The 24,806-nt window shown below is 41.4% G+C and overlaps 1 protein-coding gene and 1 long non-coding RNA gene across 2 annotated transcripts in view; both read right to left on the bottom strand.

Moving 5' to 3' along the window:
* The window catches only part of accs (1-aminocyclopropane-1-carboxylate synthase homolog (Arabidopsis)(non-functional)), an 81,354-nt gene that overhangs the window by 32,281 nt on the left and 24,267 nt on the right, over positions 1 to 24,806 (bottom strand).
* LOC118215277 lies at positions 16,679 to 17,754 on the bottom strand. Its single transcript, XR_004762797.1, has 2 exons — positions 17,557 to 17,754; positions 16,679 to 17,436 (listed from the first exon to the last, which is right to left on the bottom strand). It is a non-coding gene; the product is annotated as an uncharacterized LOC118215277 (long non-coding RNA).

Raw genomic sequence — 24,806 nt, 5'->3', positions numbered from 1 at the left:
AGGTGCAGCCACTCCTGTTCCTGGGTCCAATTAGCCTGGCCAATTATCTAATTCTTAACCAATTATCCAACTGGCCAGGTCTAATTAGCTTGACCCAGGGCAGGTGTGGCTGCTTAAACCAGCCATCCCCACACCACATACCCCCAACGCCAAACTGAGGCCAGGGAGAATCCCTGGCCGAAGCCTACCCCCCCCCAGCACTCCAACCAAGCAAAAAAAAACAAACAAAAAAAACCAAGCGCCCTTAACACTTTAAGGGCCCCGGAACAGTCCAGTACATGACCCTCGTGACCCTCCCCCGGACGATGAGGCAGCGCTCCCCCCTCCTCCTCCCTCTCGGAGCGCGGGGATTCCTGGGCTGCTCAGCTGGCTTTTGGGGATGTCACCAGCTTGGGCTGTTCCAGGGGCTGTAGTGGGGTGGCTGGGCTGGTGGGCTGGCTTCCTTGTGGCGCTGGGGGACCAGGAACCCTTGCAGGTGTGGTGGCCGCCAGTCGGCTCTGCTGGAAGGCTGGTGCAGGCTTTCCCCCCTCACGGGCTCCGGGCAACCCAACCAGGCCAAAACAACGAACTAAAACAACCAACAGACAAGAAAGGAAGCAATACGGCGCGGCCACTGCTTGTGCGCTGCCCGTAGCTGACCCGCCTTCCCGGCCAAGTCCAGCTCACGGCGCGACCACCTCTCGTGCACCGCCCGTAGCTGACCTGCCTTCACGGCCAGGTCCAGCTCCCCAGCGTCCCAGCTGAGGATCGCTTCCTTCCCCTCCGTGGTCATCTCCCGCTCCCCGCTTTTGGCCTGGAGGATCCGCCCGAAGCCCTGTCGGGAACACCTCAGCTGCCCCTCCTCCAGTGTGCTTCCTGGCTGGCCCTCCTGTGCCTCTTTCCCGTGCCGGAGCGGCCCCACGTTGGGCGCCACTGTGACAAACACGCCTGCCACAGGCCACCGAAGTGGCTTTCCTTGGGGCCCTCCAGCACAGAGACACAGGGAGAAGATGTTCAAATAGTCCACATTTTTTGCAAGGGTTTGGCAAGATGGTACAGCCAAAGGAGCAGATCTTAAACACTGTCATGACAGAGAGGCTTCCCTGTGTGGGTGGGGATGGCAGATTTAACCTGTGCACAGTGATTACCTCACTACGCACAGGTGCAGCCACTCCTGCTCCCGGGTCCAATTAGCCTGGCCAATTATCTAATTCTTAACCAATTATCCAACTGGCCAGGTCTAATTAGCTTGACCCAGGGCAGGTGTGGCTGCTTAAACCAGCCATCCCCACACCACAAATATATATACTGTTTACACGCAGTGAGCTCCATGTTTGGGACAGAAACATATTTTGCTCTGTGCTCCAGACTTGTACTTAAACAGTTCACACGCAGATAAAGTGCAGATTCTCAGCTTTTATTGAAAAGTATTTGCATACATTTTAATACATTAGTAATTACATACATTCAGATAGTCTTACAGATACACATGCAGAGTTTACTTTCATGTTTAGTTTTATTGTTATCGTTATCTATATATGGCTTAACACGTTCATGGCTATGAATTAATAACTGTTACGTAATGAGTAATATACCATATCAGACATGTTTTGTTCAAATGACCTTCGGTGTACACGTATTCTATGTCGCTTTTAGCCAAATAAATATAATGTAATGGCTTACGTCTCTAAGTACTTTACAGTCAGTCAGATAATGGGGCCCAGACCTCCAACAGCAAACATGGTTCAGAAAGAAGCAACGTATTCACACAATACAAAAGCTGGACTGTGTTTGTATTTTTTTTTTATTAATTTGAAATGAACATTCGGTAACAGATAAGCAGGAGGTTAAATGGAGATTACAAAAACATTACTTTGATATATATATGAAATGCACTCAAACAATATTCTTTAGACAAGCATAAGATTAAAAAGAGGTTACAAAAACATTACTTTGGTTTCTATTCTTTCATTGTGCAGAAATGTTTATGAATGTTCACTATTACTGTAAAGCTTAATCGAATTAAATTTAATATCATGAATGACCGCAACCAAAGTGATGTCATGGAGACTGTTCTTAGAGACAGTCACATAACGGAGCATTCCACCGAAGATCCCAACAGGGATACTTTTGTTTTTGGACCGAGCCTTACGCCGGTGCCTAGCACCTGCACTTCCACGCCATCCGGACCGATGCTCGCTCCGGTGTCGACCCCCAGGCCCACCTTTACCTTCAGCGGGCCAGAGGCAATCGAAACGCTGCCCACTTCGGCGCCGACCATCGCGCTCAGCCCGTTAGTCAGAGACGCCTGGGCCCCCACCGACACATTCGGCCCGTTCATTTCGGTCTCTACCCCATCAAGCTCAGTCTTCACGTGCCCCACTCCCGCACCAGCGTAGGCTCCGGCTCCCATTTCCGAATCGTCTGCATAGCTGTCCGCATCTGCATATCCACCTTCGGACTTTTGGATTCTATCTGTGGAACAAAATAAGTTATTTAGGCTATGGCAGCGCGGAGAGAAATCATGCACCTCTACCACCAAACTCTACACAACAAATGTGTAGGGGAGAGCGGGGTTGGTTGGCACACAGTTCATTTCCAGGCCACTATAGGGTGCTGCCACAAAAATCTACATTAAAATTGTCTTCTTGACCTGAACACATCCGTTCTGTCAAAACATGTTGAGGTCACTAACTGTTGAGGTGAGGACAACCTTTCAATTTTGCAGTGTCAAAACAAAAAAAAAAAAAAGGTCCCCCCACTAAATACATCATAGAACTGTGTTAGATAGAGATATAGAAAATGTATTAATTTCAGTTGATAGAGATAGCAATCAGATATATTTTGATATGAAATTTGAAAGCCTGTGGTGAGCGATGCTAGCTGGCAAACATCATTTTAGTACAGAGGTGTGTCCTAATGTGGGTGGGGTTGGTTGGCTACAAACCCCGGTATAGCCATTTGGTTACAAATGTATTACCTTATGCATTTTACATATGAAAAATTCAGACCATTTTGACCCCTACAATAAATTTTTAAATGTTTAAAAATGTTTCCAAATACAAAATTAATATTTAATACATAATTAGTTTATGTTCATGAGCAATGAACCTACATATATAATGCATAATTCATAATAATATAACATACAACATATAATAGTATTATATAATATTCATTACGTTTAACAAGAAAAACAGACAGAGAAAACACACCAGCACACATTATGCTAGAGGCAGTCAGACAGGTGAAGACTCAAAACAAAAGTATCAGAAGTACAGCGAAGGAGTTCAATATACCATTCCGCACACTAACCAGATACTGCCACAAGATCAGCCAGGATGAGATTGAAGGCAAGAAGGACCTAGGTGTAGCTGCTGGTTCCATCAGGAACAGACAAATATTTTCCCCAGATTTGGAAAGGGAGCTGGTATCTGTCCAAGTCAGCCGACATTTACTATGGCCTATCACCCAGGGAGGTTAAAAAGCTAGCCTTTCAGCTTATGTTTTCTGGTTCTGGTTTGAATTAAATGGTCAAATTATTTCTATGTGTCACTTCATTCTTTGTAACTATAGCATTTTAACTTTGTGCCAACCAGCCCCACTGCATGTGCCAACCAACCCCGTGTTGGGGCTGGTTGGCACAAGTGCACAACTTGACTTTAATCATGAATAAAATCATTTTAGGAATCATTTGTGAACATTAAATGTATCTGTTTTTTAGCTGAGATCTTAATCATTCAGTTGGTACTGGTTAGACTATTTTAACATATGGCACGGCTGAGAAACATGACAGAGAGTGAAACGTGTGCCAACCAACCCCGCTCTCCCCTACACATGTACAAACATACCTTGGGGAAGCGACATTCTGCAAAAAAAAGATTCCGGCGAAGTGTTGGTGAAACCAGCGCACACAGACTGTAGTCAGGAGGCAAAACCGTTCTTGTAGCCTAAATCACTCGAGCTTATAAAACGCAAAAACGAAAGTGAATGCTCAAGGGAGTGTAACATTGCCCGACACTGCCCACAGCGACAACCCAAAATTAAATATTTATCAAGAGTATTTATAAATCGAACAGCATCGTTTTCAAGGGGATTTCTGTTGGGTTTCTCCCGGTGCCAGTACGTTGTAGTCTGAATCGGTCCACTGCGCCATTTGTCTCAGTAATTGTTTTTTAAAACATATGTATGCATCCCATGTTAACGCGACCTCTGAGTTTGATGTTAACCTCTTGCACATAAATGACCACAATCACACAATTCAGCATGTGCATAAAATTAAATGGAAAAGACTGAGTCAATGATCTTTCGTTTAAAAAAATCACGAAGCAATGCAGGTCTGCAAAGTGTATGGCACACACTGTGCCTTGGGAAAAAGTTGCTTTCTTCCATCTAAGAAACATTGCCAAGGTACGGCCATTTCTATCAAGACAGGATTCTGAGAAGTTAGTCCATGCATTTATTTCAAGTAGGTTGGACTATTGTAATGCTCTTTTTACTGGTCTTCCAAAAAAGTCAATTGAAAGATTACAACTAATTCAGATCTCTGCAGCTAGACTTTTAACAAAAACAAGGAAGAGAGAGCATATTACTCCTGTTTTAGCTACACTGCATTGGCTCCCTGTATCTTTTAGAATTGATGTTAAAATCCTTTCACTTGTATACAAAGCTCTTAATGGTTTAGCACCTTCTTACATTTCAGATTCCCTGCTGTTTTATGTCCCTTCACGAGCCCTAAGGTCATCTGCAGCTGGTTTATTAATGGTTTCCAATAGTTCACAAAAGAAAATCGGGGATGCCGCTTTTAATCATTGTGCCCCTAAACTATGGAACACCCTGCCAATTCATATCAGAATGGCTAGCTCTGTGGACATTTTTAAACGGCAACTGAAAACATACCGTTTTAATCTAGCTTATATCTAGTAGCACTATTTTTATTATTTTTATTACTTACAAAAAAAATGATATTCCATGTTTTTATCATGTTTTTATTTTTGTTTTCACTGATTTCTTTGTCTGCATTTTATTTTATTTTTTTAATTTTATTTCTGTATTCTGTATTTTTATCTTCTCAATTATTTGTAATTGCTTTGATCTTAGTGCTGAATGTAAAGCACTTTGAGCTACATTTTATGTATGAAAAGTGCTACATAAATAAAGCTTCTTCTTCTTCTTATTATTATTATTATTATTATTATCATTATCATTATTATTATCATTATTATTATTGTTATTATTATTATTACATAATGGTTCTGTCTTCTATAACAAGGAAAATGACTAGAATGAAATGATTGGGCTGGAATATGTCAATTCGATCTGGAATTCTGATCGAACAGCATAAGAGGTCCACTGGTAAACACAACATGCCAAAAAACAAAACAAAAAAAACAAAAAAAAAACAAACAGAAGCTGCGGCCTTTGGGCCAGTTCGCGGCCAAAGCGGAATAAAATATGCGCCAGAGCTGACTGCTCACGTTAATTGTGTCCGTTTTTCTTTATCATCCTTCAGGTACAATTTTCCCGGTGTCCTTATTTAGTTACCAAGGTAGTTAGGCTTCGCTTGACTGGAAATGGTTGTGTAAGTGAGCTAGAGGTGCTGTATTGATAGTGAAGCGTTTTGTAGTGTTTTAAAATGAAATGTGAATGTGAACGCCGTTTATTTTTTTAAAAACGGGAGTGGCGGGAGTGGCGGCACTGGCAGCCTGCATATGAAAACTCAGCAAAATCCTTCGGTTTTAAAGAAGCGGGGATTGCCTAGGTTCCTCCGGCCTGAGGCTGGTAACATATTCTGTCTATAGAACTGGGATTCATTATCTGATAGGTTTAAGTCCAGTCACAAATCCCAACAATAATTCACACTGATTAGATTAAGATAATTTATCGTATTACATTACATTTATTTGGCAAACGCTTTTATCCAAAGCGACATATAATAAGTGTATACCAAAGGTCATTGGAACAACTACAAAAACACAGGTCCGATAAGGTACAATACTCATTTTGTAAGTTAGTCATAGCCATAAACACATTAAATCCAGTTCACACAGTATACAGACAATGGCAAAATGAAAGGCTTTCAACTTGTGAACTTTCAACTTTGTCTCCCTTATCTTTAGGCATATCCTTCTCCTTATCACTTGACATTGGCCACATCTGGAAGTCAAGGTTATTATCGGAAACTAAAACCAAAACTAAGATGAAAATCATATGTGAAAAAAACCTAGTGTGAGCTGAAAAAAAACGAGTTTTTGAAAAAACTAAACGGAAACTAGCAGACCCGCCATTAAAACAAACTAAAATAAAAAAATACACATGAAATGTTTTAGTTTTAATCTTAATTTATTATGTACGTGCCGGGTAAGGAAGAGATCATTTTGGCCGGACCCCCCCCCCCCCCCCCCCCCCCCCCTCCCCTTTCCCAGTTTAACGCTACTTCACACGATGATGGTCATGATCACAATATGTGTTCTAAACCTGTAACATTGGCCATAACAATCAGATAAACCAGATAGGGTAGGCACTCCCCCCCCCCCCCCAAAAAAAAGAAAACAAGTAAAAGTGAAACTACAAATAAGACTAAGCATTTCCGAGAAACAAAAATTGAAAAGCTGAAATCCACTCCATCCATATAATTTCATTAAGCCATTTACATCTAAGCGCTTTGGATAAAAGCGCTATATAAATGCAGTCCATTTACCATTTACATCAAATTGTGTACATGTGAATTTCTTTTATGAGATGTCTAGGAATTTATGTCATGGGCAATTCATACACACACACAAACACACACTCACATGACCAGAAACACACACACACACCTGCAATCAAGGAACACTCGTACAATGACACACATACTCTCACACAAACATGCACGCACGCGTGTGCGTATGTATGTACATACACACACACAACCACACACACACACTCACTCACTCACATATACAATGACACAAGCCAGGGAATGGACAGGGTGGGGGGGTGGGGGGGATTTTCCACCACTGCCAAGCAATGGTCACTTTCTGCCAAAAACCTTTCTGCCTAGACAGCTGTTCTCCCAGCATCCCAACATAGAACATGGTGTTCAGGGGCCCCTGTGCTTACAGAGCTGAAGGGTTTGCAGGACTATATAAAGATGAGGCCCCGTCCAATCTGGCGTCATCTCTGAATCTAAGACTTCTACACGCCAGCCCCGCCCAGCGCCCGCCTCACTGGGCAAACCTCGCTTCTCTGTCCTCTCTGCTTTGTTTAAGATATGATATACTTTATTGAACCCTGTGGGGTAATTTGTCCTCTGCATTTGACCCATCCTTAGTACACTAGGAGCAGTGGGCAGCCACAGTGCAGCGCCCGGGGACCAGCTCCAGTTTTGAGGCAAGTGCCTTGGTCAAGGGCACCTAACATACATGTCTTTGGACTGTGGGAGGTACCCGGAGTAAACCCACGCGAACATGGAGAGAACATGCAAACTCCGCACAGAAAGGCCCCAAGCCGAGATTCAAACCCACGACCTTCTTGCTGTGAGGCAACAGTGCTAACCACCATGCCACCGTGTCCGCCATTTAATGACAGGGGAGCGCAGGGTGAAACCTAACACGGTGTAAAATGTTACACAGACTTTTTACGTAGATGCATCCAGCTTGAACCATCTCTCCAAGGAACAGCGAGAGAGTTCAATAAATATTTTGGGAGATATAGCCTAAAGTCTGTTTTGGCTATATGCAAGTGAATTTTTATTTTTATTTTTTTATTTTTTTACCGTAAGTGTTTTCCAGCTACTGTATTGTGTGTGTGTATGTCAAGGAATCCAATGAAATCGTAATCGTCAACAGTCGTTTAGTGACCAACAGATTGCTTCCTGGGATTGCTAGCCCGGCAAAAGTGCAGACCCCCCCCCCCCCCCCCCCCCAGGGGTTAAACCGAACTTGTTACCCTGTTGTCAGTCGACTATAAATTAACCAACTGATTGGATTTGTAAAACTCAGACTGGATCTTCATACATTTATTTAACTCAACTTCAACTTTAGGCAACGTGGTGACGTGACATCGAGTGATACAGCTGTTTGGATCAAACAGACATTAGACGGGAACCAGAGAATAATGTACAGTCTTGGGATACATAGATTTTCACCGACAAAGTGTAGGTAGGCCACGAAAAACATATTTGTAATCAAAAAATTAAAGAGTGTTTGTATCATACAACATGGAATTGTATTGAATTGCCTTACTTTGTGTTAACTTTCAAAGCTATTAACACTGATGGGTGTACGCCATGCCATGTTAGTTTTTACCCCCAACCGTCCCCTTTCACAATGTTTCTGTCATCAACTGCTGTTGTTTTCCTTGGTCGACCTGTTCGATATATGTTGCTCAGTACGCCAGCGGTTTCTTTCTTTTTCAGGACATTCAAAGTTGTCGTACAAGCTATCCCCAACGCTTGTGCAATGGCTCTGATCGATTTCCCCTCTTTTCTAAGCTTGCTTTTCTCCCAAAGACAGCTCTCTGGTCTTCATACACAAATGCAGTTTTCACAGGCAAAACCCAAGGCTAAAACCAAGAGTAGACATTCAGAACTATTTATTGTTTAACCAATCAATCTAACAGGACATATCTGGGCAACAAGAAACACCTATCAGTCACATGTTCCAGTACTTTAGCTCACCTAAAAATTGGGTTGTCTGATACAAAAGGTGATATGTTCTAAGTTGTTTAACAAATCTAGATAAAAATACCAGGAAATAAAAGCTGAAATTCGGATCTGTCATCTCATGTACATCTTTTGACCTCAAACTCAATTGTCTTCAGTGTATAGCAAAAACAATGAATTGACCTTGCTGTTCCAATACTTTTGGAGGGGACTGTATATATATGTGTAGGAAACATCTAAGCTAGAAGGAAATAAACACCACACAAAAAAACTTCTGCAAACTGCGTACTTAGCAACGTCTCCACTCTTTCACTTTAAGCCATTTATATCTTATATAGACCCTTCCTCCAAGCCAATCGCATGTCTTTCATTACATCAGGGTCTACGTCTGCATTCACACAGAGGACATATCAACATCATTTTCTGTCGCATCCTTCAAACATTCCCCCCCTATTCTTTATCATTTGGTCTTCTACTTTTCCTGTTAGCTTTCACCTCAGCTGTAACCTGCTCAACCCATTTTATTTTTTGTCTGCTACTTTACACCAGGCCAGCCAGTGCAGGATGGGCTCCCCCTCTATAGACGAGTTCCTCTCGAGATTTCTTCCCATTGGGGAGTTTTTTTCTTGCCACCGTTTGAGGGTTCTTCCCCCACTGGGAGTTTTTTTTACCTTGTGTACCTGCTATTTGGGGGTTCAGGCCTGGTGTTTGCTCTGTTTGCTCTTTTTGCCTTGATACTCTGTAAAGTGTCTTTGTGACAGTTCTCTTAATAAAGCGCTATACAAATAAAACTGAACCTAATTGAATTTAACTTTCCCAATGGGCCCATTTGGGGTGGGGGGGGGGGGGGGGGGGAGTGTTAATTTAACATGTATCCCGAGTACCCCAGGCCCGGCGGGGGGGGGGGGTCCCATACAGCACTTAAAATGGTCTAATAAATAAAAAAAATACATTAGAATATATATACTGTTTACACGCAGTGAGCTCCATAATGTTTGGGACAGAGACATATTTTGCTCTGTGCTCCAGACGTGTACTTAAACAGTTCACACGCGGTTAAAGTGCGGATTCTCAGCTTTTATTGAAAAGTATTTGCATACATTTTAATACATTAGTAATTATATACATTCAGATAGTCTTACAGATACACATGCAGAGTTTACTTTCATGTTTAATTTTATTGTTATCGTTATCTATATATGGCTTAACATGTTCATGGCTATGAATGAATAACTGTTACGTAATGAGTAATATACCATATCAGACATGTTTTGTTCAAATGACCTTCGGTGTGCACGTATTCTATGTCGCTTTTAGCCAAATAAATGGAATGTAATGGCTTATGTCTCTAAGTACTTTACAGTCAGTCAGATAATGGGGCCCAGACCTCCAACAGCAAACATGGTTCAGAAGGAAGCAACGTATTCACACAATACAAAAGCTGGACTGTGTTTGTATTTTTTTTTTTTTTTATTAATTTGAAATGAACTTTTTCAGGTTAAATGGAGGTTACAAAAATATTACTTTGTTTAAAATATATAAAAAGCACTTGAACAATATTCTTTAGACAAATATAAGATTAAAAAGAGGTTACAAAAACATTACTTTGGTTTCTATTCTTTCATTGTGCAGAAATGTTTATGAATGTTCACTATTACTGTAAAGCTTAATCGAATTAAATTTAATATCATGAATGACTGCAACCAACATGATGTCATGTTCTTACAGACAGTCACTTAAATCCAAAGAGGGATATTATTTGATTTAGATTGACTTTTATGCCGGCGCCTGGCAGCTGCACTTCCACGCCATCGGGACCGGCGCTCACTCCGGTGTTGTTCCCCAGGTCCACCTGTACCTTTGCCGGGCCAGCAGACACCAAAACGCAGTATTATATAATATTCTTTACGTTTAACAAGAAAAACAGACAGAGGAAACACACCAGCACACATTATGCTAGAGGCAGTCAGACAGGTGAAGACTCAAAACAAAAGTATCAGGAGTACAGCGAAGGAGTTCAATATACCATTCCGCACACTAACCAGATACTGCCACAAGATCAGCCAGGATGAGACTGAACCATCTCTCCAAGGAACAGCGAGAGAGTTCAATAAATATTTTGGGAGATATAGCCTAAAGTCTGTTTTGGCTATATGCAAGTGAATTTTAATTTTAATTTTTTTATTTTTTTACCGTAAGTGTTTTCCGGCTACTGTATTGTGTGTGTATGTCAAGGAATCCAATGAAATCGTAATCGTCAACAGTTGTTTAGTGGCCAACAGATCAGATTGCTTCCGGGGATTGCTAGCCCGGCAAAAGTGCAGACCCCCCCCCCCCCCCCCCCCCCCAGGGGTTAAACCGAACTTTACCCTGTTGTCAGTCGACTATAAATTAACTAAGTGTTAATTTAACATATATCCCGAGTACCCCAGGCCCGGCTGGGGGGGGGGTCCCATACAGCACTTAAAATGGTCTAATAAATAAAAAAAATACATTAGAATATATATACTGTTTACACGCAGTGCGCTCCATAATGTTTGGGACAGAGACATATTTTGCTCTGTGCTCCAGACTTGTACTTAAACAGTTCACACGCGGTTAAAGTGCGGATTCTCAGCTTTTATTGAAAAGTATTTGCATACATTTTAATACATTAGTAATTATATACATTCAGATAGTCTTACAGATACACATGCAGAGTTTACTTTCATGTTTAATTTTATTGCTATCGTTATCTATATATGGCTTAACATGTTCATGGCTATGAATGAATAACTGTTACGTAATGAGTAATATACCATATCAGACATGTTTTGTTCAAATGACCTTCGGTGTGCACGTATTCTATGTCGCTTTTAGCCAAATAAATATAATGTAATGGCTTATGTCTCTAAGTACTTTACAGTCAGTCAGATAATGGGGCCCAGACCTCCAACAGCAAACATGGTTCAGAAGGAAGCAACGTATTCACACAATACAAAAGCTGGACTGTGTTTGTTTTTTTTTTGTTTTTTTTATTAATTTGAAATGAACTTTTTTTCGGTAACAAGCAGGAGGTTAAATGGAGGTTACAAAAATATTACTTTGTTTAAAATATATAAAAAGCACTTGAACAATATTCTTAATTCAAATATAAGATTAAAAAGAGGTTACAAAAACATTACTTTGGTTTCTATTCTTTCATTGTGCAGAAATGTTTATGAATGTTCACTATCACTGTAAAGCTTAATCAAATTAAAATTAATATCATGAATGACCGCCACCAACGTGATGTCATGGAGACCGTTCTTAGAGACAGTCACACAACAAAGAATTCCACCGAAGATCCAAACAAGGATATTTTTAGACTTGGACCGAGCCTTATGCCGGTGCCTAGGAACTGCACTTCCACGCCATCGACACCGGCGCTCACTCCGGTGTTGAACCCCAGGCCCGCCTGTACCTTCAGCGGGCCAGCGGCCGCCGAAGCGCTGCCCACTCCGGCTCTGGCCATCGCGCTCACCCCGTGAGACAGGGATGCCTGGGCCCCCGCCGACGCGTTCGGCCCGTTCGCTTCGGCCTCGAACACGCTGAACTCGGCCCCCGCGCGCCCCACTCCCGCACGGGCGTAGGCTCCGGCTTTCGGTAACCGCTTCATCGGCTTGTCGGTGAAGCCTTCTTCTGCATATGCACCTTCGGCTATGGCAGTTCCTGGTCTGTCGAACGTGTCAACCATTTCTATGTATCCCGATGGCGTTATTTCGCCTGATATTTTGGCTACGGGAACAAAACTATTGATTTAATGACATATGTTACAGTAGCATGGACAGAAATCATTATTTTAATGTAGAATGCAACAGCCATAGCTTCGTGTCGCCGAATACTTTCTACTCTCAGAGCAAAAGTCGAAATAGCCCTATTCACCCATAGCTTGCGAAGATCATTTAATGTAACCGGGTTGATGAAGTTGATTGATTTGTGAATTCTGTCTCTGTGGTCCCGTTAAAGTAAATCGACATGCGGTCAGACTCCGAGTAACAAAATGAGCCTGCCTCATGCACCTCTACCACCAAACTCATTACACAACACAAGTCCAAACCTACCTCGAGGACGCGTCATCCTGCAGAGAAATTCCGCCTGCTGACCACGTGAGTAAAACCAGCCCACAAGAAGACTGCAGTCAGACTGTAAACCTAATCCACTTCCGCTTTATATGGAGTTTTAAAGCGAAAGTGAAACCCGCTCTGCCCTGTGTGTAAACTTTGAACGATTCAATTATTAACGAAGAATAATATATTGTACATGCAATATATTCTTATCTAATAATATATTTTAAACAGCCACCACTGATATTTGAGTTAAGTGTATGTGTGTAGCAGATACTGCCATCCAGATGGTCTTACTGACAAACATGCAGTTAAACAAGAGCTCACTTTCATTTTCAGTTTTATCGTAATAGTCTAGAGGCCCCTGCACGCTGTTAATAAGTTACTTTTAAGTTTGCTCCCTCCAAAGGGAGAGAGAAAACTATTTTAATGAATTTTTAATCTTGGTTTTCCACCCAAAATGGTCGGGGTCATGATGTGAGCTGGAAAAAATACCCTAAAAGCCACTCCCACTACCAGATGACAAATGAAACATTTCAGCTCTTTTTTAATTTCTTGCTTATAAAACCCATTGCTATTATATCAGTTTACATTGTTACCCGTAAAATCGTTACCCTATTGGTATGTTAAGACTTTGCATGCATGGGCTTCTTTAACCTTAAGCTAACGTACAAACCAACATTTTGAAACGTACTTACTTACACATTCTCTCATATCACCTAATTTGCAGCAAAATAATAAATGCCTTATGTCACAATTTGGGCATGAACATACAGTTAAACAAGTTTATTTTCATTTTCAGTTTTATCGTAATAGTCAGGCGGCCCTTGGACACTGTTAATGAGTCTTAATGATTTATCTTTTTTGTTCACTCCCTACTAATTTTTAATCTTGGTTTTCCCTCAAAAAGGGTCAGGGGCATGACGCGAGCTGGGGAAAATACCCTAAAAACCACTCTTACTACATGACAAATAACAAACTCTCGTTCAACTATGACATCTTACATTACAGGCATTTTGCAGACACTGTTATTCAGAGCAACTTACACAACTTTTAACATAGCATTTACATTGCATCCATTTACACAGTTGGATATATACTGAAGTAAAGCAGGTTAAGTACCTTGCTCAAGGGTACAACGGCAGTGTCCTACCCAGGAATTGAACCTGTGACCGTTAGCTTATAAGACCAGTTCCTTACCCATTATACTACACTGCCACCCACATACATCTCACTTGGTGAGAACATAGTGATTTGATTTGATTTGGAAACCTAGTGAAAAAGTCCAACTGTACCAACTGTAGTGATAATGTGCCACAAGGGGGCGCTACACCACTTGTGCAGCTCCATTTTGCTTGGATCATAAGCGGACTATAATATACACTATATAACCAAAAGATTCTGGACCCTCCCGGTCTGGGGCTGTTTTTCATGGTTTGAGCTAGGCCGCTCAGTTCCAGTCAAGGAAAATCTTAATGATACAGCATTAATTTACATTCTAGATGATTCAGTTTGGGGAAGGCCCTTTCCTGTTTCAGCATGATAGTGCCCCCGGGCACACAGCAGGGTCTGTATAGAAATGGTTTTGTCAAAGATCGGTGTGGAAGAACTTGACTGGTCTGTACAAAGCCTTGACCTCAACCCCATCCAACAGCTCTAGGATCAATTGGAATGCCAACTGTGAGCCAGGCCTAATCGCCCAATCAGTGCCTGACCTCACTAATGCTCTTCTGGCTGAATGGAAACAGATCCCTGCAGCAATTTTCCAGAATCTATTATAAAGCCTTCCGAGAAGAGTGGAGGTTATTATAGCAGTAAAGGGTGGACTCACTCCATATTAATGCCCATCATTTTGAATGAGATTTTGGATGTCAGGTGTCCACATACTTTTAGCCACGTAGTAAACAGTGTGTGTGTGTGTGTGTGTGTGTGTGTGTGTGTGTTCAAGATTCAAAATTTCAAAATTGGGGCCGTCTGGTTGTGTAGAGGTATAAGCACTCACCTACCACCGGAGAGACCCGGGTTCAATCCCAGCAGTACTTCTGGCTTGGTCAGACGTTCCCACGAACACAATGGGCAGTGTTCGTGGGTGGGAACCTTGTGAGGGTATGAGTCCTGATCGCTGCATTAGCAACTCCTACTGGTTGGTCAGGGTGCCTGTCCAGTGGGGAGGGGATCTGGGGGAGTTAACATGAACCTCCGCGCGCGTTACGCTCTCCCGGTGAAACCCCTGGCTGTCACAAAACTCTACACAACACATGTACACATTTCCAAGCCTACCTCGAGAATGCGACATCCTGCAAAAAAGTCAAACTATTGGCAAAGGGTTATTGAAACCAGCCCAGACACACACTTGTGGTCAAGCGGAAAAAATATTGCAAGAGTTAGACTCTACTTCTCACTGGAAGATGCCAAAAAGTTGACCCATGCTTTTGTATTCTCTCTCTCCCTATATTATTGCAATGCACTCTTCGCTGGATTACCTAAAAAAAACTATTGATAGGCTGCAACTTGTACAAAATGCAGCAGCCAGAATTTTAACAAAAACCAGAAAAAGAAACCATATTATACCAGTTCTAGCCTCATTGCACTGGCTCCCTGTAACGTTTAGGATTGATTTAAAAATTATTTTACTTGTTTATAAGGCCCTAAATGCTTTAGCACCTTCATACCTCTGTGATTGCTTATCTAAATATGTTCCAAACCGTTCCCTTAGATCGTCTAGTGCTGACTTGCTCAATGCCCCAAGAATGAATTACAAAAGGTATGGTGAAGCAGCTTTCTGTTCTTATGCACCAAAGGTTTGGAACAAACTCCCATTACAAATAAGACAAGCAACCACTGTTGATAGTTTTAAGAAACAGCTCAAAATCCATTTTTATGATCTTGCTTTCAATTAATTTCACTTTTTTATTTTAACACCATTGTTATTATTTCATATTTCTTTTATATTTCTTATACTTGTTTTCTATTTCTTATACTTGTTTTATGCTTTTTATATCTTAGGATTGTTTTTATCATTATTAATTTATTTTATTACTATTATTTTATTTTATTTATTTTATTTTTATTTCTATTAGTATTTTTTCTTTATTATTAATTTATTTTTATTTTTATTTTACTTCATTTCTGCTATTATCATTATCAATTTATTTTATTACTATTTTTATCTTATCTTAATACCTGTGGTACTGATTTATATTGTTTCTCTTGTAAAGCACTTTGAGCTGCATTTTATGATATGAAAGGTGCTACATAAATACAATTTATTATTATTATTGTTATAAAATAACTCGCGCTTTTATATTGTCCCAAAAACGAAAGTAAATTCCGCTCTGCCTAATGTAGAGGCTAATAGCCCAACATCACCGGACACCGCCCAGTGACTGAGCTATTATCGTAAATTGAAACTAAAACTAAAAGTATGCGTGAAAAACCTTACTGTAAACTGAAATAAAAATAAAAACGAGTTTAAAAAAACGAAATGGAAACTAGCACACCCGCTTTGACAAACGAGCTACAATAAATGTTCACACGCGGTTAAAGTGCAGATTCTCAGCTTTTCATTGAAGTGCATTTGCATACATTTTAATACATTAGTAATTATATACATTCAGATAGTCTTACAGATATGCATGCAGTTAAACAAGAGTTTGCTTTCATGCTTAATTTTATTGTTATCGTTATCTATATATGGCTAGCCTATGCTTACTGTGTGGACTAGACTTAACATGTTCATGGCTATGGATAATGGTTATATAATGAGTATTGTACCTTATCGGACCTGTGTAGTTGTTCCAGTACCTTCGGTATGCACTTATTCTACATCGCTTTTAGCCAAATAAATATAATATTATATACGTAATGTAATGGCTTGTCTCCAAGCACTTTACAGTCAGTCAGATAATGGCGCTCAGACCTCCAAGAGCAAACACAGTTCAGAAAGAAGCAACGTATTCACACAATACAAAATCTGGAATGTGTTTCTTTATTTTAAATTCAAAAAAATAATTTGAAATAAAGTTGAAAAAATACTTCGGTAACAGACGAGCATGAGGTCAAATGGAGTTCACAAAAACATTACTTTGGTATTCTTTCATTATGCTGAAATGTTTATGAATATTCACTCTTACTCTAAAGTGAAATAAACGTGGACAGGGGCAAAAACTGAAATGACACGACATTGAGAAGGCACAGAAATTAAATATCAAGAAGGACCGTAACCAACGTGATGTCATGAAGATTCGCATCTCTCTGTTGTTCTTATAAACACTCACATAACTGAGCATTCCGCCGAAGATCCAAACAAGGATATTTTTGGATTTGGACCGAATCTTATGCCGGTGCCTAGCAACTGCAATTCCGCGCCATCCGGACCTACGCTCACTCCGGTGTCGACCCCTAGGCCCGCCTTTACCTTCACCGGGCCAGCGGCCGCCGAAACGCTGGCCAATTCGGCGCCGGCCATCGCGCTCACCCCGTTAGTCAGAGACGCCTGGGCCCCCGCCGACGCGTTCGGCCCGTTCGCTTCGACCTGGAACCCGCTGACCCCGGCCTTCGCGCGCCCCACTCCCGCACTGACGTTGGCTTCGGCTTTCGGTATACGCCTCTTCGGGTCGTCGGTGAAGCCTTCTACATGGGCTCCTGCATATGGACCTTCGGCTGTGGCACTTCCTGGTCTGTCGAACGTTTCAATCATTTCTGCGATTCCCGACATGATCTCTGCTGCGGAACAGAACAATTTATTTAAATGGAATCTGTTATTGTAGTAAGATCATGGAGAGAAACCATGCACCTCTATCAGAAAACTCTACACAACACACGTATACACATTTCCAAGCCTACCTCGAGGACGCGACAGCCTGCAAAAAAATTCGAACTATTGGCAAAGGGTTATTGAAACCAGCCCGGACGCATACTTGTGGTCAAAGCGAAAATCAGTCGCGCTTTTATATTGTTCGAAAAACGAAAGTAAATTAAGCTCTGCCCAATGGAGAGGCAATAGCCCAACATCACCGGACACCGCCCAGTGACTGAGCTATTATCGTAAATTGAAACTAAAACTAAAGGTATGCGTGAAAAAACCTTACTGTAAACTGAAATAAAAATTTAAAAAGAGTTTAAAAAAACGAAATGGAAACTAGCAGACCCGCTTTGACAAACGGGCTACAATAAAAAATACACATTAATTGTTTTTTGCTTTCGTCTTTTTGATAATTAATGAACAAGGTAAGGAAGAGACAACTTGGGGCGGATAATTTCCCCTCTTTTTCAGTAGAACGGTACTTCACATGGTGATGGTCATGAGATATAGACCAAAAAAATTTGTTTTTAAACTCGTCCCATAAACACCTCAATGACAGCGTGCATCGTCTACTTCCGCTGTGGTCTGAAGACTCATATCTTCCAACTATCTATCAAGACTAACTATCACCACTCTGCGGGGCACTCCTAATATGGGATCATTTTTATCACTTAAACTCCCCATCTTTCAAGATATATACGTAGGCCTACTTCCTGTATCACTTTCGTGTTACATTTACCTCCGTCCATCACTTTTATTGTCATTTGTATCATTATCTTGATGTCGTAGCTTGTTATGCCTCCTAGTTTGACTTAGGCTTGGCTTAGCTTAGCATAGGTTAGGGCAGAGAATAATGTGTGAACTGGACTTAATGTTTTCATGGGCAGGGTGTGGGAAAGTGCCAATGCGCGTGTGTGCGCAGTGCGTGTCTGGAAGACGTCTTGTTATACAGCTTCATGCATCCGATGATCTAAACAGTGCTATTAAAATTTGAATGATTTAATTATTAATGAAGAATAATATATTTTACATGTAATATATTCTTATCATGATTTACTTTAAACTAAAAAATACTTCGACGAGCATGAGGTTAACTGGAGTTCACAAAAACATTACTTTGGTATTCTTTCATTATGCTGAAATGTTTATGAATATTCACTCTTACTCTAAAGTGAAATAAACGTGGACAGGGGCAAAAACGGAAATGACACGACATTGAGAAGGCACAGAAATTAAATATCAAGAAGGACTGTAACCAACGTGACGTCATGAAGATTCGCATCTCTCTGTTGTTCTTATAACCACTCACATAACTGAGCATTCCACCGAAGATCCAAACAAGGATATTTTTGGATTTGGACCGAATCTTATGCCAGTGCCTAGCAACTGCAGTTCCACGCCATCCGGACCGGCGCTCACTCCGTATCTTGCTCAAGGGTACAACGGCAGTGTCCCACTCAGGAATCGAACCGTTAGGTTACAAGACCAGCTCCTTATCCATTATACGATACTGCCAGTCAGAACTATGTCGTAATAGTCAGGAGGCCCTTGCACGCTGTTTATTGGTGTTAATGAGTGTTAATGAATTATTTTTGACGTTCTCTCCCACCAAAGGGGTAAATGGCTACGTGGCAGGTCTTATTAATCACTTTTTTTGGAAACACAATGGGCCTCATTCACAGAACGTTTCTAAAATTATTCTTACTTTTGTTCTTAATAACGTTCCTACTAAAAAACAATACTGAATGCTGGCTTTTCGTAAATTTTAAATGCGCAATCCCATTCATGTGATTTGCATAAGGAAACAGCCACGAACAAATACAGCTAAAATGATGAATGTCGTAATGTTATCAGAAACGTCCTTACACGCAGTTGACGATCAAATGTGATCGTATGCATGGAGGGGGGGGGGGGGGGGGGGGGGGGGGGGGGGGGGGGGGGGGGGGGGTCCCATACAGCACTTAAAATGGTCTAATAATTTTTTTTAAAAATACATTAGAATATATATACTGTTTACACGCAGTGAGCTCCATAATGTTTCGGACAGAGACATATTTTGCTCTGTGCTCCAGACTTGTACTTAAACAGTTCACACAAGGTTAAAGTGCGGATTCTCAGCTTTTATTGAAAAGTATTTGCATACATTTTAATACATTAGTAATAATATACATTCAGATAGTCTTACAGATACACATGCAGAGTTTACTTTCATGTTTAATTTTATTGTTATCGTTATCTATATATGGCTTAACACGTTCATGGCTATGAATTAATAACTGTTACGTAATGAGTAATATACCATATCAGACATGTTTTGTTCAAATGACCTTCGGTGTGCACGTATTCTATGTCGCTTTTAGCCAAATAAATATAATATAATGGCTTACGTCTCTAAGTACTTTACAGTCAGTCAGATAATGGGGCCCAGACCTCCAACAGCAAACATGGTTCAGAAAGAAGCAACGTATTCACACAATACAAAAGCTGGACTGTGTTTGTATTTTTTTTTTAATTAATTTGAAATGAACTTCGGTAACAAGCAGGAGGTTAAATGGAGGTTACAAAATATTACTTTGTTTAAAATATATAAAAAGCACTTGAACAATATTCTTTAGACAAATATAAGACTAAAAAGAGGTTACAAAAATATTACTTTGGTTTCTATTCTTTCATTGTGCAGAAATGTTTATGAATGTTCACTATTACTGTAAAGCTTAATCAAATTAAATTTAATATCATGAATGACCGCAACAAACGTCATGTCATGAAGACTGTTCTTAGAGACAGTCACATAACGGAGCATTCCACCTCAGATCCCAACAGGGATATATTTGGATTTGGACCGATTCTTCCGCCGGTGCCTAGAAACCGGCATTCCAAGCCATCGGGACCGGCGCTCACTCCGGTGTCGACCCCCAGGCCCGCCTTTACCTTCACCGGGCCAGCGGTCGCCGAAGCGCTGGCCACTTCGGCTCTGGCCATCGCGCTCACCCCGCGAGACAGGGATGCCTGGGCCCCCGCCGACGCGTTCGGCCCGTTCGCTTCGGCCTCGAACACGCTGAACTCGGCCTTTGCGTGCCCCACTCCCGCACAGGCGTAGGCTCCGGCTTTCGGTAACCGCTTCATCGGCTTGTCGGTGAAGCCTTCTTCTGCATAGGTGCCCGCTCCTGCATATGCACCTTCGGCTATGGCAGTTCCTGGTCTGTCGAACGTGTCAATCATTTCTATGTATCCCGATGGCGCTATTTCGGCTGATATCTTGGCTAGGGGAACAAAACTATTGCTTTAATGACATATGTTACAGTAGCATGGACAGAAATAATTATTTTACTATAGAATGGCAACAGCCATAGCTTCGTGTCGCCGAATACTTTCTACTCTCAGAGCAAAAGTCGAAATAGCCCTATTCACCCATAGATTGCGAAGATAATTTAATGTAACCGGGTTGATGAAGTTGATTGCTTTGTGAATTCTGTCTCTGTGGTCCCGTTAAAGTAAATCGACATGCGGTCAGACTCCGAGTAACAAAATGAGCACGCCTCATGCACCTCTACCACCAAACTCCTTACATAACACAAGTCCAAACCTACCTCGAGGACGCGACATCATGCAGAAAAATTCCGCCCAGGGAAACCAGAGGGTACTGATCGGAGCAGGGGATTTTAACGGCAGATCCTCAGGATTGGGGGGGGGGGGTGAGGAGAGTGGGACCGCAGAGAGTGGGACCGTCGCCTTACGCCTGGGCCACAGCTCGCGCTTATTAAGAAAGAAGCAACATTCACACAATATTAAAGGTTTATTCAGTATATTTTTTATTAATATGAAATTCACTTGAAAAAATGTTCTTTAGACAAGCATAAGATTAAAAAGAGTTTACAAAAAAATTGCTTTGGTATTCTTTCATTGTGTTGAAATCTTTATGAATGATCACTCTTTCTGTAAATTGAAATAAACGGGACAGGGGCAAAAACTGAAACGATGTGGACTCAGTAAAACCAGAAGGCACTGAAAAGAAATGCCATCAGTGAAAGCAACGAACAAGACGTCAGGAAGGTTCGCATCTTTCACTTTCTCATTCAGGCAGTCACATAACAGAGCATTCCGCCTCAGATCCCAACAAGGATATTTTTGGATTTGGACCGAGCCTTATGCCAGTGTCTAGCAACTGCCATTCCACGCCATCGGGACCTACACTCCCTCCGGTGTTGAACCCCAGGCCTGCCTGTACCTTCAGCGGGCCAGCGGTCGCCGAAGCGCTGCCCACTCCGGCTCTGGCCATCGCGCTCACCCCGTGAGACAGGGATGCCTGGGCCCCCGCCGACGCGTTCGGCCCGTTCGCTTCGGCCTCGAACACGCTGAACTCGGCCCCCGCGCGCCCCACTCCCGCACGGGCGTAGGCTCCGGCTTTCGGTAACCACTTCATCGGCTTGTCGGTGAAGCCTTTTTAACTGCATATGCACCTTCGGCTATGGCAGTTCCTGGTCTGTCGAACGTGTCAACCATTTCTATGTATCCCGATGGCGCTATTTCGCCTGATATTTTGGCCACGGGAACAAAACTATTGATTTAATGACATATGTTACAGTATCATGGACAGAAATCATTATTTTACTATAGAATGGCAACAGCCATAGCTTCGTGTCGCCGAATACTTCCTACTCTCAGAGCAAAAGTCGAAATAGCCCTATTCACCCATAGATTGCGAAGATAATTTAATGTAACCGGGTTGATGAAGTTGATTGATTTGTGAATTCTGTCTCTGTGGTCCGGTTAAAGTAAATCGACATGCGGTCAGACTCCGAGTAACAAAATGAGCACGCCTCATGCACCTCTACCACCAAACTCCACACACAACACAAGTCCAAGCCTACCTCGAGGACGCGTTATCCTGCAGAGAAATTTCGCCTGCTGACCACGTGAGTAAAACCAGCCCACAAAAAGACTGCAGTCAGACTGCAAACCTAATCCACTTCCGCTTTATATGGAGTTTTAAAGCGAAAGTGAAACCCTCTCTGCCCTGTGTGTAAACTTTGAACGATTCAATTATTAAAGAAGAATAATAATATATTGTACATGCAATATATTCTTATCGTGATTTATTTTAAACAGCCACCACTGATATTTGAGTTAAGTGTATGTGTGTAGCAGATACTGCCATCCAGATGGTCTTACTGACAAACATGCAGTTAAACAAGAGCCCCCCCCCCCCCTCCCCCCACCCCAAAAAAAGAAAACAACTAAAACTGAAACTACAAATAAGACTAAGCATTTCCAAGAAACAAGAACTGAAAAGCTGAAATCCACCCCATCCTTATAATTTCATTAAGCCATTTACATCAAATTGTGTATATGTGAATGTTTTTTTATGAGATGTCTAGGAATATATGTCATAGGCAATTCATAAACAATATAGTTGATCACACTTTGAGCTGCATTTTATGATATGAAAGGTGCTATATAAATAAAGTTTACTATTATTATTATTATTATTATTATAAAAACCAATGAAAAATTCAAAACTACAATGACCATGGGGCACTGGAAGTGAAAAGTCATGTGAATAAAAGCTATGAATAGTAGCTTAATGTACTCTGAACATCATCCGTCTTGGGATCCCCCTGTGGTGCTGTAGGTGGAGAGACGGCCCGAAAATGAGAAGAGCAAGCGGAGAAAAAAAAACAAATTCTGGAGAGTTTCCGACGGCCATCTGTTCATGATCCGCACCTGAAGCCCCTGCCTCAGCTTCTCGCTGCCTGCGTCACGCCCTTACGTAGCAGTCGCCAGTGTGGAGCGGAAACGCGCGGTGGAAAACAAAGACTTTTTGAAAAAATAAAATAAATAAATCTGAGCCAGATTCGCAAGAGCGTTCATCTAAAAAATATATATATATATATATTAAAAAAATCAAAAGCTAGGCCCGAGGTCTCTTCTCTCCTCCTTTTATGGGAAACGCTCTTTCCTCCCAAACGGCTCGCTGTTATTCTTCCGCCCAGGGAAACCAGAGGGTACTGATCAGGGCAGGGGATTTTAACGGCAGATCCTCAGGATTGGGGGGGGGGTGAGGAGAGTGGGACCGTAGAGAGTGGGACCGTCGCCTTACGCCTGGGCCACAGCTCGCGCTTATTCAGAAAGAAGCAACATTCACACAATATAAAAGTTTTATTTAGTATATTTTGTATTAATATGAAATGCACTTGAAACATGTTATTTAGACAAGCATAAGATTAAAAAGAGTTTACAAAAAATTGCTTCTTTCATTGTGTTGAAATCTTTATGAATGATCACTCTTTCTGTAAATTGAAATCTCATAAAAAACACGTTTTCAACGTACAAAAATGCCAAGTTACTCAAAAGTATTGATATCAAAATGACGCCAAGTTACGGTACTACAAACAATATAGGCTATCTTGCCTCACCGAAATTACATAAGATGTATTTCAAAGCAATGCTACCCAATATTTCCTCAATTCTTTCAAGTCATTTGGCCCTGTGTGTATAAGCATGCACTACATGGACAGGCCAAACATATGTGTGGACGGCTCTCTCACAGTCGAGATTGATTGAATAGGCGTGTATATGTCCAATTTGTATTGGTATGTATGTATTTCGCTGCCCAGCCTTTCTGTTGCGTGAATGATAGTATGTTTCTTGGTATAAGTGTGTGTTCGTCAATGTGAATGTAACATGCTGCAAGGGAAATGTCCCCATGGGGATAAAGAAGTTCTCTATGTATGTATGTACAATATGTATTTTACATGCAGTATTTATTGTACGTAGCAAATATACAATAACTTGTACATGTACTCAAATTCAGTTCAGAAGCAAGTATAATATGCTTCCTGTAGTTACTCAGCAGCAGTTTTGTACATGAATTTCAATGTGTTCCATGAGGCAATTCGAAATATTTGACTCTTTGATCTGACACAAAGTTTGCATGACATTGTAAAATGGTAGGATTACAAAACACAGGGCCAAGTGACTTGAAAGAATTGAGGAAATATTGGGTAGCATTGCTTTGAAATACATCTTATGTAATTTCGGTGAGGCAAGATAGCCTATATTGTTTGTAGTACCGTAACTTGGCGTCATTTTGATATCAATACTTTTGAGTAACTTGGCATTTCTGTACGTTGAAAACGTGTTTTTTATGAGATATCATTTCTTTTTGCAAAGCGTTTTATTATGAGAGTGAGAAAGTGAAGTGAAGTGACCCTGTAAGAAACGGTTGGATGGACGGGTGGATTATGGCTATCCTTGTGTGAATTTGTACAGTCTGATGAGCGTGTACTGT

Source organism: Anguilla anguilla, chromosome 16, assembly GCF_013347855.1.
Source record: "Anguilla anguilla isolate fAngAng1 chromosome 16, fAngAng1.pri, whole genome shotgun sequence".
Classification (NCBI taxonomy): Eukaryota; Metazoa; Chordata; class Actinopteri; order Anguilliformes; family Anguillidae; genus Anguilla; species Anguilla anguilla.
The sequence above is the reverse complement of the archived record's forward strand: the minus strand, read 5'-3'. Positions and strand labels throughout refer to the sequence as shown.